Source organism: Cydia strobilella, chromosome 15, assembly GCF_947568885.1.
Source record: "Cydia strobilella chromosome 15, ilCydStro3.1, whole genome shotgun sequence".
In the NCBI taxonomy this organism is placed as follows: Eukaryota; Metazoa; Arthropoda; class Insecta; order Lepidoptera; family Tortricidae; genus Cydia; species Cydia strobilella.
The window spans coordinates 4,229,795-4,245,148 of NC_086055.1; the positions used below are offsets into that span (position 1 = coordinate 4,229,795).

The 15,354-nt window shown below is 36.4% G+C and overlaps 1 protein-coding gene across 7 annotated transcripts in view; it reads right to left on the bottom strand.

Annotated features, from left to right (window-relative positions):
• LOC134747862 (eukaryotic translation initiation factor 5) overlaps nucleotides 1–12,136 on the bottom strand; it is a 45,607-nt gene extending 33,471 nt beyond the window's left edge. For 2 of the 7 annotated variants that reach the window (XM_063682533.1, XM_063682531.1), the window contains exons 1-2: nucleotides 11,856–12,136; nucleotides 11,498–11,635 (exon numbers count right to left, since the gene is read on the bottom strand). The gene's annotated coding sequence lies outside the window, so the exon portion shown is untranslated. Of the gene's footprint in view, nucleotides 1–11,497; nucleotides 11,636–11,739; nucleotides 11,787–11,855 lie in introns of those variants that run through there. The other 5 variants (XM_063682532.1, XM_063682530.1, XM_063682528.1 and 2 more) reach the window with 3 other exon arrangements.
• Nucleotides 12,137–15,354: the final 3,218 nt, after the last annotated feature.

Here is a 15,354-nt window from a genome sequence, read left to right on the forward strand (position 1 = left end):
TCATGTCAAACATCTAAAGAGAAAATGGCAGATTATCTAGCGTTCCCTCTTAATAATACGCCTAAGTCTACTTGGTACCAAGTTTGCAGTGACAAAATGAATATGAGTAGGTATAATATGAGTGTAATAGAGGTGACAAACGGGCTGTCATCATATTATGGTCACTTCTGTTGCTTGGAATTAAGATTGAAGGTGGCCACTATTGGGGCAGTGTAGTTTCACGGGGTCATTTAACATCTATTAGGAATTATGTGCGTGCGTGTTAGTTCGACTGCTTGTAAACTTTAGCTGCTACGCAACCTTCCCAGTGATATCGATCATCCAGATGAGGCATGACTTCCAGAGGGGGTCCCCTTGTTTGATATAATTATTGAAAGTCATAATGTAATGATTGTCATATTATCATTAGTCATAGTTCTGAAACCGTTCACTTTTCAGGATTTTCCTTGGGTTATTCTATCCTCGTGAGTCTAAATGTACATTAAAATGTACATATTCATTGTAATCTAATTTGAACCTTTTGGTGAAACAAATAGAGTAGCATTTCTTTTGTTTTACTGAGTTTTAAAACAAACGCCGTTTGTATTGGGAATGGTCTCATATCAAAGACTTGAAGTACGTAGGCAGCTTGCAACAGTAAAATACTTTTTTAGAGTAATACGTGGATCAATAGTTAATCCATTGCTACTAGAATATGTTCATTTTAAGGTACCGACACCATTCGTTAGAGCTACTCTCAGACCTCGCTTTTCACCCATGTTCGTAATTCCCAAGACCAGCACAATGACACTAGTCACTAGTCCTCTATTTATCGCACTTAACCATATTAATAACATAATTTTACATAATCCCACCCTTGACATATTCTCACAATCAGAACCGAAATTTCTAGCCACAGCAGCCCGCTACCTAGAATCAATATTCACGCCCACAACTATTAATATTAATTAATTTAGTGATAAGCATATTATTTTAGTTTTAAGTACATATATGTTTATAACCCATAACTTGCATGTTTGGTTTAACTGTAAATGTAAAGTTGGTTAATAAATAAAATTTGAAAATATAATTTAAAATAAAATTTGAAACGAAATTCGTTCCAACTTACTTATAGAATAAGGTTCAAATTAAAAATTGAAAAACTTTATATGGTGAGTCTTACGAGGCTATAGATAGGTTAGGTTAGGTTACACGTTTCTGAGAAAAACCAAATTATGACTAATGATAATGTGACAATCATTACATTTACGACTTTCAAGAATTATGTCAAACAATAGAGACCCCTTGCAGAGTGCAGGAGTAACTCCAACGCTATCCGAGCGGCAGTTCCCCAGACCAGTCTATTGCCATCTCCAAGACCCCAAACCTTCTAAAACTACCGGGTAACTTCTTTACTAACCGCCTGTTTTAAATTATAAATACAGTGTGAGAAGTGAGAAGAGGGTGGTAGTTAAGTATTTTATGCAGAATTTATCAGTTTTGGAGCCTAAAAGCCTGACGGAAGACAAAGGATAGTAGTTATAGCTTTGTGTATTGTTGCGTGAGATACGTCAGTGTCAAAACTAGTAGATTTTGGCTCATTCGCTCTACATTTTACTTATGCTTAATCCAGTAAGTTCGATACCAGAATAAACGGGAGTCAGGTAAAGTTTTCAACGGTTTTTAACTTGTTGATGATAAGTCATTTCAGGCTATTCATGCAGTATTGCACCCTAGACTGCAAACATTTTGGCCGGAGTGCCGTTCCTTAGATAAATTCGTGCAGGTCAAACATAGGTTTTCTGGGCTGCTGTTACTTTCACTCTTACGTTACTTCTGCTTCCTTCTGGCAAGGGAGACTGAAAGTGCTCTCGGGCCGTAGTTTAGAGAGTGCTATTGGGACTAGCGAGGCACACCCATCTAGTTAGAAACTCCTGGTCTAGGGGTACAGGCGATGAGTTATAACAGCGATCGGAAAACCATCCTTGTGCAGGGTGACCTTTACACTGAACCCATTCTACCGGCAAGCGGTGCGTGAAATTGGACGCGTTACTCTAGTCTAAATCCAATTACAAATGGGATTAAAACACGGATTAATATGCTCAATATCGATCGCATTATGAGCTCACAGACTTAGTAGGTACATTTCGGGGATGTAAGCCTAATTTTGGTTACTAACCGACCCAGAAATATTCCACACCTGTCGCTTACCTAATGCTATTTCTAAAAATGCTAGTAGTAAGACGAATGTTGGTCTGACTTTTAGTCTATTTTGTTAGTTTAATATATATTCGTAACAGCTTAATAATTTTAGGACATGGTTCGTATTTCCATGGGCGTAACATCGACAATTGGAATAAAATCTTATTGTTGTTTGAAATTCTTACTGGTCCTGACATGCCTGATTCGTATTTAAATACCACCATGTTATAATAAGTTGACGACCACTGATTACTGTTTCTTCGTTTCATTTCTAGTTCTAAACAAAACAAACGCAGTATATTAAATGCCTTTAGGTCACCTAAAGATAAATAAGGTCAAACTTAAAACCGCTACAAGTTGGGGCGAGACCTTTAAATATGTAGGCGTGCTGAAATAAGACAATAGCGACATTAAATCCAACTAACTCCGATATAAAACAATTCCGTTGCTCAGATACTGTCAGACAGCCTAATTTGAGTAGGCACTGTAGGCAGAACTGTCTGACAACAGAGCAGAGTAAGCAGAATCCTCACTATACAAAAACAGGAATTCGTCAGTTTCAATCAGATTTGGAAGGTTGGGTGGGGAACTCGTTCAATTTATTTCGGCGATTGAGCTATTATCTCATTGTCCAAAAGAATTGTAATAGGACACATTCGCAAAACTAGCGTATCAAACTGGGTCGGAAACTTACCAAACATTACGGCCGTTTTTCAAGAGCTTTTAAATGTGTTTTTAAATTTTTGCCGTTTTTATTTGTTTAAAAATCCGTAGACTAAGTTTTACCAGAATTCTGATTGCGTGTATGTAGGCTTCTGAGACTCTAGTCAATTAAATTCGATTTAAACTCCCGTTCAAGACATTTATATAGCTGCAATTTTTGAGGCCATAATATTAAATGTAGTGTCCGACCGAAACAAGATTTTTCGCCGAAACAGCAGGTTCAGTTTAGCTGTAGCTAGAGCTGCGTTTCAAATGTATGAAAACATAGCATAGGAAGCATAGCACATCTCTGGTCGAAAGGCACCCTCAGTTACCCGTGAACAAGATGCATGTAACTGCGTCGAAATATCGTGAGCTCGAATACAATACAAACAGTAATCACGGTCCATATCCCGGTCAATATAAGTCTGGTTCAGTTTTGCGCTAATTTCGACCGAAACATGATTTTTATGCCGAAATCGAACACGTAGCCGAAACTTTGGTCGAACACTAATTGAATGGTTTGGTTACTAAGCCACATTTCGGGGTAAAAATAGCTTATGTAATTTTATACAAACCAAAATTTGGTTTCCTGGCATTTTTAGAAAAAAACTTTAATGGGTAGAGTTCGTAAATGACACTGGTGCTACATCGACGCTGAATCAGCCAAGCATCCACTTGCATAACTGACATTTACGTGTGTAGTTAATAGCTTTGTTTAACCGGATATTGTTTCGGGCAAGCATGACCTATCAACTTATCAAGCAAGTCGCCTTATAATTAGATGTCATAATTTCAACTGTTATCTTTAGGTTACGTTAGCATCACATAATAATTATCATATAATGATAAAGTTTTGTCGACGGTTACATGTTTTAATGCCACTACTTGTTATACGAGGATTCAAAGTGTTAAAGGACAAATGCAGGTCCCTAACCGCTTTCACAGGCTAGTGGTCTCCTAAAAGATGAAGCCCGATTGGGCTACTCTAGATTAGAGAGAGATAAAATGTATCTGGTGCCATATGGTGACACGACACATACCTATACCCAAACGCGTTGTCTACTACCGCTGTCGAAAAGGCTCACTTAGTTTACCTCTGTTAAGCCTAGTTCGGACTACGTTAGTTATTTAGTCGAGTGGCGAGTATTTGTGACTGCATCTTTTTGCATGCCTTAAGAGGCATGCAAAGTCACAAATACTCGCCACTCGACTAAATTACTAACGTAGTCCGAACTAGGATTTACAAAAGAGATGCAAGTTTGCCCACTAACCTCGCGGCAAATTGGGCAGCACAACTTCCAACTTGTTGAACAGTAACACTGAGCATCGGTACACCTTATATATTTGCAATAAGGTTTAAGATGTGTCAGTACTCAGTAATTGTGTGGAAGATGGAACTTGGGAAACGGGAACTGCATTGCGAAGTTAGCTGCCGCATTGGATAACTTTTTATTGGACGAGTCATTCAAGTGAAACAAATATCTAGAAATGTATACCAAAAACTTATGTACAGTAGAACCTCGGTTATCCGTTATCCGAATTGGGACCGAGACTAGTTCGGATGTTGGAATTTTGGAACGAATGAAACAAAAAGAGCACTTTTTACATAAAAAATAGTAAAGTACATTAAAATTTGACGTATAATTAGTTAACTGGTCAATCGAACTGTAATGTTCTTCCTTCCGGCAACAAAATAGAAATTGAAAGCATGTATCCCGTACCACAAAACTAAGCAAAGCCGAAACTGGAAACCAAATATTACTACCAACTATTGTCACAAACAACAATGGCAACAATGGTGGCAGCTACAGTCACGGTCATAAACATACATACACTTTTCACTGTGTCAATGACATAAATATGCTGTAACGTAACGTATCACACCCTCCAGACGTCCAAAGTAATAGGATAAGCTTTTTAAATATATATGAGAAAGATAATCTTTAATAGAAAAAAAAAACGACTTCACAAGAGTTTGAAATGCCATTTAAATTATTTACAAGCATAGTGCATCTCATAACAATTACAAGCTACCAGGCGTAAAATGCTTACCGTCGAGAAATTCCATTCTGTTCTTCATGCGCAGTTGATTTTGGAATTTGACTGTACCCAATTTAAAAGGCGGGGAAACAGTGTACCTATTATACTTTATTTACCATACTCAATCAAAAAGGTCTGTATACAACTTATACAAGTCATAAAATCGTCATGAACTTTACAGACACCCGTGCAGTGCAGCGTAGGAACGAAAGTGATACTTGTTCTCGACATTCGGTTAAAACTAAAAGCATGTAAGTTGCTGAATGCCTCTCTAGGATCAGTTCAGCGTGTTCAACGCCAAACTATGAACCTTAAATAGCAATAAATAAGGTTCAAATTCGGCATGAACTAGGCGTACCTACAAAATGTTACAGTCGCCGAATAGCTGTTATGTCACGGCGGTCAACGACCTGCCTTTCTCATCTAGCATCCTAGCAAGTGGCACACAGGCCTCATTGCGTCTGCTTCAAGAGAACATGATCGATTAATATTAAGACGAAAGTGGAGGACCCGCGCGAAATCGCCTTTTCATACAAACATACCTAGCGCTCATTTTCCTCTCTGGATATATATTTTTAACGTTTACCTACCCCGTTTACCCCTACGTTTTATATATATTTTTTGGTCCAGGGATATCAGGATATTACCGCCTTGCAAGTCACATTACAAGTGGCAGACATGCCTTATTACGTGTTCTTGAAGGGGAAAAGATCGATTAACATTGCACGAATTTTGGGAAAGTCGGCGAAGCTAGATTTTTTTTTAGTTAGGCTCGGGTCTGCATTCTTTAACCGACTTTAATTCCAAGAAGGAGGAGGTTCTGTATTCGGTTGTGGCTTTTGGCTATTAGATTGTCAAGCGTACTAATTTAGACAAATTCTACGAAATTTTAAGCATCACATTCGGGCCAGAGAAAGAGTACCAAGCTACGAAGGTCCCTAACTAAGAAATTGAGAGCAGGATATTATTTGTACTATTTGCAGTAATGAATATAGATAAGGGGAAGCTCTCAGACATCACATAAGGCAGTTAGCATTGTTTTAATAAGTGTAGAAAAATCAACTGTATTCAGTTTTGCAAGAAACAATGAATGTCCCGTTGTTCAATATCAGAAAGTTCATACGACGACCTGATAAAATGTTTGTCACTCCATCAAGAGTGAAAACGAGGAAGAAACGTTCCTACAGATGCCTTTCTTGTCATACTATTCTATACAATGTAAATACCTACCCACCTACGTTTTTGTATTTCATACATTAAGTTGTAATATGGAAGGAACATTCAGCAAATGCAACTTTCTCAGTGACCAAAACCTACAAAGTTCATCAAAAGCTAAAAAGATGCGTAGCGGGGAGTAAAGCCAAATGAAACATAGCAGAGTCAAGCGGGGGTTGCATCCTCGCGCCGATCGATACGCGACGCATCCGTGACATCCAGGCCTGTCTAGGCCGAGCCAACATAGCGTGCGTGGCACTGTAGGGGGCAAAAGGCTTAGTGTTTATTGCCACAAAGTGTCAATTTCACGTTTTAGTTTTCGATTTAAAAGTCACAAGAACCTCATAAGCAGTCATACTTTTTGGCGGCGGGTTCGTTCTTAATTCGAAATCAACGGAAAACAAACATACCTTCGGGTGTCACATCTTCCGATAGGATTGTAATTGTATAACATCGCATGTAATAAATTCTCGAATGTACGGGAAATGTCATCTCCGAATGGGAGCAGTAATTCAATATCGTATTTTTCTCGCATATACGCAGTGGCATCCCAAGTGGCATGATTTTATTATACACGGCTCAGTGCCTTTGACGTAAATGCCCAATAAAAGGCATCGATTGGGAAAAACAACTGGGCTTCTCAGAAATAAAGGGTAAATTTTGAGAAGAGCAAACGTTATGCCTGATGGAGAGAACGAAAACTAGCTAATAATATTTATTTTTGTTCCAGTCCAGCAGAACTTTGAATAAAAGTAATCCATATCTTTAGATTGAATTTGAAACCACGTTAAATAACAAACGAAAGGTTTATCTAGATTTATCATAAGCAAATCATAGGCGTAGAATCTAGGATTTTGGTTTGGGAGGGACTTGAACCCAATGAGGGAACCCAAACCGGCTGCGTGTGCGTAGACATGCACGTGCGCGTGCACTAAAATGTTTGAGCCGCGCACGCACACGTCACGCAAGCGGTGTGCAGTCTCTCATAAGGATCTGTATATTACAACACTCTTGAAATGAGAGTTAAATATTAGTAGGTATATAAACGCGCCTACACCCGAAGGGTAGATAATATATGTATATAAGACGCAACTACAGAGAAGGTCATAAATATGTATATATTTTCCAACAGAACCCCTTGAAAAGGGGCAATAAATTGTATGCATATTAATATAGAACGTATCATCGTAAATCCACGCAATCTAACTAACGACGGAATAGAATGATCACAAGATTCAATCAACGTCGGTGCATTATTAATTATCAAAGGCCTCGGTTACGTTACGAAAAGTGGCGAATAGGTACCGTCAGCGTGCCGTGATTTTTTTTTCATTTGGTTAATGACGTCTGCCAACAAATCAACAATATTAGAAATGAAAGAAACATTTAAATAATTCACTTGAACTCGCTACTCCGATACCAGCAAGCTGGAAAACCGAACTATGAAAATTAAAAAATAAATGAATCTACAATGTAGGCATCTTACAAAGCACTTTATTAGCTATCGGGACTTACACCCTTATTATTAAAACTTTTCAACCTGTTAAATTTTGTCTCTATTTAACAGAAATGTCAAAACAAAGAATAAGACCGAGAATTATTAACAGTTTTATTAAAACTATAAAAACGGATTATATTGAATTTATAATAGATCCCGACGTTCCAAACCCTTTACAGCGTTCGTAGTCAAAGGGTGACTGAGGAAAAACTACAATGTGCAAAATTCAATGTACGCAATATAATCCGTTTTCATAGTTTTATTTCATGAGTAACTATCGCGGTAACCAAAGACAATATATTATTAAGAGTTTCTTAGATTTAACAGACTATGAATAACGCCATTATTTGTCAGCAGCAAGTTCCAGTCCCACCTGAAGCAGTGCATTTAATCCATCTACTCTTAATACTGGACAATGGAATCCCGGACATTTGAGAGGTATAGGGCGGAAGGTGTAATTAGGTAATTCCGAATACTTCCAATTATTCAGGTAATTCTAAACCCGGCCAAATGCTAGTCGGACTCGCGCACGAAGGGTTCCGTACCATTACGCAAAAAACGGCAAAAAACTCACGTTTGTTGTATGGGAGCCTCACTTAAATATTTATTTTATTCTGTTTTTAGTATTTGTAAAGCGGCAACAGAAAAACATCATCTGTGAAAATTTGAACTGTCTAGCTATCACGGTTCATGAGATACAGCCTGGTGACAGACTGACAGACAGACAGTGGAGTTTTAGTAATAGGGTACCGTTTTTGGGTATGGAACCCTAAACATTGACTCTAATATGCAGTTATTATGGGCTTTTACCCAAACGGGGTCCATATAAAACTATCATTCATGTCAAATAATATAAATAAAACTGTTAAAAATTATGGAATAAATAAAGCTTTAATTAATGGGTGATATTTGGAAATACCTAACATTATGAAGCGTTTGAAATTACCTAATTCATATACACCAGATATATAAACACAGCTATGTAATATTACACGACTCAGAGTAGAATGTGTTTTAAAAATCTTATTATAGGCTTTTTAAATTTTTGTATAATAGTAAATTAGGTATCTCAGTGATTGGTGAGAGGGAAATTTGCGTGATATCATAAATATACATTAAGCCTGTGTTCCCGTTGTGGAGTATGCTAATGAACATGTATGGAATATGTAATGAGGCAATCCACCAGCTTTACCAAAACTGATATTAATGTTTTACTCTAAATATGTTTAGAAATACTACACCATGGAAGAACGTTTTTTTTTTTCTGTCTCATTTTATCTGCAATCGGCTGTTTTAGCCATAATCAGATGTTCTGTCTTTTTAATAAAGAATGTGATGAAAAACTAATAGGACATATTATGAGTGACAAGTTACAGACTTTGACCAAAGAAGATAATGACAAAAAACAAACGACTAATAAAGAACAAGCGATGAATATTGTGTACTGTTTCATTTCAACTGTGGTTACTCATAGAGTACGTCTGAATGTAGAATGATACGAAATAGGAAATAAACAATAACAAACGAGACAAGCAATGATGATACCTTTCATGACACCAATTTGCACAGAACACCCTTAGTTAAATGTGCCTAGAGATTCTAACATACCAGCACCTCATATCAATTGTGATTAGAATCAAAGTAATTTATTAACAATATAAACAATTAATGTCACAAAATTGAGAGTGCTGGTGGCCTAGTGGTAAGCAGAGATGGGCAAAATGTAATCGACTAACGATTAACGATTAAGATTACAAGAATTAATTGCGACTGACGATTAAAAACGACGATTGATCAATCTTAGTTGTATAGAGTGCAACTAATTTAGTTGCAACTAAATTAGTTGCCGATTGATTTCGGACAACTAAATTTTGTAATCGACTAATTAGTTAGACTATTTTCTCGCGACTAATGTTAGAAGCAAATTGAATAGAATACCTCGGTATGGCTATGTTGACAGACTGATTAGGACATCTTAACGGATGTTTAAAAATAAAATAGTCTTACTTACGATATTTTGACCGTTTCTAAGGAGTGAGATCTGTTCTCACTATTATTTTGCTACTAAAGTAGTGCATCTCTCTGAAATTGGATTAAATTTCTCTTATCTAAGGGTAAATAAGAACTGGGGAACCCAAACTAACATAGTTACAACATACGAGTACCTCCGTATGTTACATATATACGTACTTGTAGTTACATATTGCAAGATAAAAAATGCAAAAACGGGCGACTACGTAGTTTTAATATAGATTTAATCGTGAAATTTAGTCGATTGAAACTAAAACTAATTTAGTTGTTAGTTGAACATTCTCACAACTAATTTAATCGCAACTAAATTAATCGCGATGAAAAAATGACGATTGATATTTTTAATCGATTGATTAGTTAACTAAAAGATTAATCGATTAATGCCCATCTCTGGAGGTAAGAGCATGCTACTTTCAATCCGGAGGTCGCGGGTTTAAACCCCGGCTCGTACCAATGAGTTTTTCGGAACTTATGTACGAAATATCATTCGATATTTACCAGTCGCTTTTCGGTGAAGGAAAACATCGTGAGGAAACCGGATTAATCCCAAAAAGGCCTAGATTCCCCTCTGGGTTGGAAGGTCAGATGGCAGTCGCTTTCGTAAAAACTAGTGCCTACGTCAATTCTCGGGATTAGTTGTCAAGCAGACCCCAGGCTCCTATGAGCCGTGGCAAAAAGCCGGGATAACGCGAGGGAGATGATGATAAACAATTAATGTAAATACCTACTTTGTTTTGTAATTACAACATGATGTTGCACTGCCTACAAGTTATCTGCTTTGCCCGAAGGTTGACTGGTAGAGAATGCCTTGTAGCATTAAGTCCGCCTTTTGTACATTTGTATTTTCTTTTGTGCAATAAAGATTAAATAAATAAATAAATGTCACAAAATTTAGTATTTTCATGGAAAATGGAAATTTAAGATTTAATTGAAAGCATTTTTAATAAAAAAATATGTTTTCATTGGTGCATTTCGATTTTGTTATGAAACAAAAATTTTAAAAGCCCCTGTTACTTTCTGTTTGCATCTTTACATTATAGAAGTATCCACTCCGGTTTACTGAAAATGTTTATGCTTTTACTATAACACACTGAAAATAATAATTCTAACTAGCTTTTGCCCGTGACTTCGTCTGCGTGGCATCAGTAACAGCAGCTAGATTAAGTTTAGCGCCTGGATAAAGTGTAATAACAATCATTCAATTTGAGCAAAAGCTTAATTGCTTGACATCATTTATCAGGCAATTCATTAAATCTCTCAATTCCACCCCCATTTTCACTCTCTTTAAGGATGACAATGAAAAACTATCCTATGTCCTTCCCCAGGACTCAAATTACCTCTATGCCAAATTTCAACTAAATTGATTTAAGCATGAAGAGGTAGCAGAGAGACAGACAGACAGACACACTTTCGCATTTATAATATTAGTATGGATAGTATGGATTTATCATCTTATCTTCAATTCATCAAGTTATTTTAACTTGAGTAAAATTAGATTAAAATTTTCAACCACCATGATTTTAATACAAATATGTATGCATTATGCCATGATATTCCTAGAGAAACTATATGATATAAAATTAATACCTTTGGGAACTGTCTTAAGTTTATCATACATTTTGCAGTTAAGCTTAATATTTTCATAATTTGAAATTTACATTTATTCATGGATTAGGGCATAGATATGACCAACAAACACGTCCCCAAATAAAACAATAGTGAAACTGCATTATCATTACTACACGACTTGCGACTGATAAAATTGGCAATAACAATTTGTATACGATTTCCAATAAGCGAATACTAATTAATTAAGGTTGTACTCACCTATATATCTTGCTAAAGTCATATAAAACGGTAACGCCCCACTGGACGAGAGCTGACAGACTGGATGAATCGTTGATCCTGGCTTCACTGAAGCTGGCACCAGGAAAACACGGCTCCGCAGTCGCCGGCCGCGAGAACCTGCCGCAGTGCACACATAATCACTATTACAGCCACAGTAAACACTTTCTAACACTCAATGACTAAATTTTAGCATTATTGTCACTATAAACTATTATTCTAACCAATCTCTACTCCCGCAACGTACGCACCAGCTGGCAAAAACGTGGTCTACGGATCTAGAATACCTACATAAATAATCTACCATAGCAGCATCGTGTGCGACTTCGATTTTACGTACCTTCCACTATCTATGACGAAGCACCTCGTGAAACCTCTCCAAAAGGAGATCGCACGCAATTAGAATGCGGTTTACGACCGGCTCCGAACGAACATAAAGTAAAATTAATTTTCAACAATCGCTTACACGTTACCGTGGCTAAAATTGACGACAGAAAATAAATGAAAATGTACACTTTCTTATGTTTCTAGAACTGAATCACACCGGAAATAAACATTTTTTTAAACTTGCAACAGAGAAAATAACTTCTCGTTTCAGTGCATTGAGACTGAGAATATATTTCATTTCTAATTAATTAAACGCTGATTAGTAACGAATAATTTAATTTGTTAATTTGTCGTTTAAATAGTAAGACACTTGAAAATTCTTTGAAATGAAAGCCGGAAATCGAGAAACTTTTAATACTTTATCTATGGTACACTTATATTTTATTTTAATTTCTATAGTTTGTCAAAGGACTGTCTCATTTCAAACATAGACAGAGATAATCATACTATCTTTGTCTTACACTAGTACTAGCACCCAAAAGAAAAGGATGAGTATTGTTTTTTCTTGTTCTTTTTTACTGACAATTTGGTTTGACCAACTATAGTTGTAATTAGATTAAAAATAAGTAAATAAAATAATTTTTCTGCTTTTCGGCGTGTTTTTGATTTAACAAGTAGGTTTTTTTAGAAACAACATCAAAAAAATACTTTCATATAGTTAGTCAAACCAAATTGCCAGTAAATGAACAAAAAAAACTGTAATCCTTTTCTCTTGGGTGCTAGTACTAGTGTAAGACAAAGATAGTACGATTCTCTCTGTCTACGTTTGAAATAAGTCCTGCGCGAAGCCGCGAACGCGAGTGTGGAGTCGATTTCAATGATAAGCGAACTAGACTCCACACTCGCGTTCGCAGCTTCGCGTCGCGATTCGCACACGAGTGTGGAGGGCCCTTAACACACAGTCACAGAATCTGCCCGTTACTGTCACTGTCAATCAATATTGTCTGTGGTCGTTTTGTCCAAATCCAAACTGTCCAAAGTTTTTGTCTAAAAATTGAGGTTATGTTATTGTTGAAACGTTCACGTTTTCTCTTTAGATATACAATTTATGAACTGAAATTATATTTATTATGAATGATCTAAACTTGAGAGTTAGCGGAGGGATAGGCGAAAAGGTCAAAAAACCCGCTGCGCCGTTATCTATTCCTTATTGGAACACTGGTTTGTAAAGTTTATGTTCTTATAGTTTTAGTGTAATTACTAATTACTTCCTGATTTTGTAATATTTTATTAATTAATGCAATTAAATATGAATTATAATATACCTGATTATGAGATGTATAATATACCTGAAGGAAAGGTATGATTATTCTTATGTATGTATGTATAAACTCTTTATTGTACAAAACACAGAACACAAATATGGCACAGAAATACGCAGTACAAAGGCGAACTTATCTTATTCTTATTTCCTATATTGAATCAATTTATTCAGTGATTAGTACAAATGCAACATGCATTTTTGTACCAATGCATGTTGCATTTGTACCAAAATACCAAAAAAATTAACAGTTCAATAATTCCTAATTTTTCTCGGTCCCGCATTTCTGAAGATCCCGACGATGTATGCTCCGTCTCCATAGAGTGCGGTCATAAACCATATGGGTCACGCACTGCATGTTGCCGCCTACCACCCTCTTAAGTTTAATAATAAAACGACCCAAAAGTTGTCTGGCAGAAATCACTCTTTAGCGATAACACCGCCTGCTGCTAGCTCTACCTGTGTTTTTCTTTATTTTTATTTTTTTAAGGACCTGTATTTCACCTGTGTGGTGTGCAATAAAGATTTAGTTGGTCAAACCAAATTGTCAGTAAATAATAACAAAAAAAACTATACTCATCCTTTTCTTTTGGGTGCTAGTACTAGTATAAGACAAAGATAGTATGATTCTCTCTGTCTATGATTGAAATGAGACAGTCCTTTGCCAAACTATAGATAGGTACATATTGTAATTATAATAAATTTAAAATCATTTTTCAGAAAATGTACATTAATCATTACTATCATTGTTTTAGGTGTTCCTAGTGAATTTTTCAATAACTTTTTAAATTGCAACAGTGCCGATAACCAGCTAAAGTTACTAAAGCAGTATCTAAGCAGCCACAGAGATGAGTCTGACCAGGAAACAGTCAGATTTCTCGTTTTGCTTTTCTGGCATGCAGATGCAAAACATCCTGTTAAGGGGTTCTTAAAAAAGTAAGTATCAAAAATTTGGTGGAACTAAATTTATCTAATGGGGCTAAGTTTACAGTAACACCACCAATATATTTTTTAAATCAATAAGTATATTGAAAACCAGAGTAATTTTGAATTAAATGTCATACTGACTAAGTTTTTTTAATGTATTTAAGAGCTATGTTAGTTTTGTAATAACATCTGATAATGGTATGATAATAGCCTTTATTATTGAAGTTTTTAGTTACATACAGTACATTAATTTGGTTTCACAACTTGAACTTCAACTCATCCATTGACATAGGCCTCCTCCACTCAGTGTTTTCACATTTAAAGTTGCAGTATAAATGTTGTTAATTTTTACTTCTTGGATTAATTTCTTATAAATTGTTTTTGGGTTTTATACTTTTTGTGTAGGTTGGGTATTTTACTTTCTGGAGGGTTTTGGTCATTTTCCCCCACGGGGAACCAGCCAGCTAACATCTAATCTTTGCCATTGTTTGATAAAGCTAGGATATTGTATTCACAAACTATATTGAATAAATATAGTCATTTCATAGCCTAAGATAAACAATATAAATAATCTCAATGTTTTGTCACTGCATGAGGTGGGCCTAAAGCAAAGGGGGTGCAAAAATAAAGACAGAAAATATTTGATTAAAAGTGCATAATATATAGGACTCGAGTGTGATTATTCCAGGCACATAACTGACTCCAGAACACTACGCCAACCGTTCACTGAAACCTTAACCTCAATGATTATCTCAGAGACAGACAACTTAACTACCCTCCCGTATGGGGGTTACATTGATACCGTAACTCGGCTGGATGCCGCTATAGATAAGTTTCCACCTGGTGCTGAGGCTGTGAGTCAATTAGAAATTGCTGTTACTGCTTACTATGTAAGGTGTTTGGAGACCTGTGTTTCAACACTTGAGTTGCAGAATAATGCTGCAGGAGAAAATGTTGGGTAAGTTTAGTGTATACTGAAAACACTTTTTCGTGTAGACCAGCCGGGCTAGCGCGACAGTATCTCGCCGCGAGATAGATTGCCCGCCCCTTTTTAACTAATCTCTCTCTCGGGCGAGGATACTGTCGCGCCCCTCCTGTACCAGTACTTCCTATTGATCCCCCGTTAATAGTCTAGTTACGGGTATAGTGAGTAGACAAGGAGACGAAAAATACATAAAGAATTGCCATAAGGACGCTCTGTCAGGTTTTTCGTATAAAGATACAAGCAATTTTCGTTCTTGATTGGAAACGGCACAAATAGAGA